This window comes from Artemia sp. Qi Xiang Cuo, chromosome 6, assembly GCF_049724085.1.
Source record: "Artemia sp. Qi Xiang Cuo chromosome 6, ASM4972408v1, whole genome shotgun sequence".
Classification (NCBI taxonomy): Eukaryota; Metazoa; Arthropoda; class Branchiopoda; order Anostraca; family Artemiidae; genus Artemia; species Artemia sp. Qi Xiang Cuo.
This window is the reverse complement of record NC_142799.1, coordinates 32069578-32070585: the sequence shown is the minus strand read 5'-3', so window position 1 is coordinate 32070585 and position 1008 is coordinate 32069578.

Sequence of the window (1008 nt, the reverse complement as noted above, 5' to 3'; positions counted from 1 at the left end):
ATTTTGTTCTCATCATTTTGTTCTCGCAACAGAATGGCTCATATTTAAAACACTTACCCTTAGCTAGTTGAAAATGTGTATGAATTCTTCATTTTTAGCCGTTTTGCAGAGGTAATAAAGGAATATTTTGTATTTTTTCTAAGTTATGTGTGTTATCGAAAAAGAATGGATCGAATATAAAACACATACAATTAGCTAGTTTTAAATGTTTTTTTATAATACATTTTTAGCAGAATTGAATATTTTTTAACTGATCATTTTGCATTTCTTCAAAATTTTTTTTTTTTAAGAAATATAATGACTCATATTTAAAACATTTAACCTTTAGCTATTTGAAAATGTGTATGAATTCTTCATTTTTACCCTATTGCAGAGGTAATAAAGGAATATTTTGTATTTTTTCTAACTTTTGTGTGTTTTCGCAACAGAACTCAGACCTATATAGTATTGATTTCAGTGCCCTAAGAGTAAAGTGCTTAAAAAATGCTTGTGAATTTGTTTATTAATAAAATGCATATATATATACAACAATGTCTTTAAATCTTCACTTTAGATTTCTTCATCTTCGATGTATAGGCCACTGTTGCGAACCGCTAATGCTGGTAAATCATCTGGATTCACTGTATATTGATCTTGATTGACTACAAATTCAGGGTCAGTTTTTCTACAGTACAATGTAACTTCACTCTTGACATATCTCTTTGTATAGTCAATGATACTATTTGTATTCATATTATGAAATTCACGAGTTTCAATCTGTCTATTTGAAGCAATGTCACATACAATGTTTTCAAGTGGTGAATCACATTCGGTCACTGCCAAATAAAAATCACTTAGTTTATAGTCATAGTAGGTAGTGTCGTCGCATCGATGACGTAGAAACCAAATTGTCTTGTTAGCCCAACAGTTGAATCGTAGACTAGAGTCCTCTTCCCAGAATACTTTAACGCCGTGACGAGACCAATCTCGTAGAAATAAACTGAAATCATGTTTAGGATTCTTTCCAAT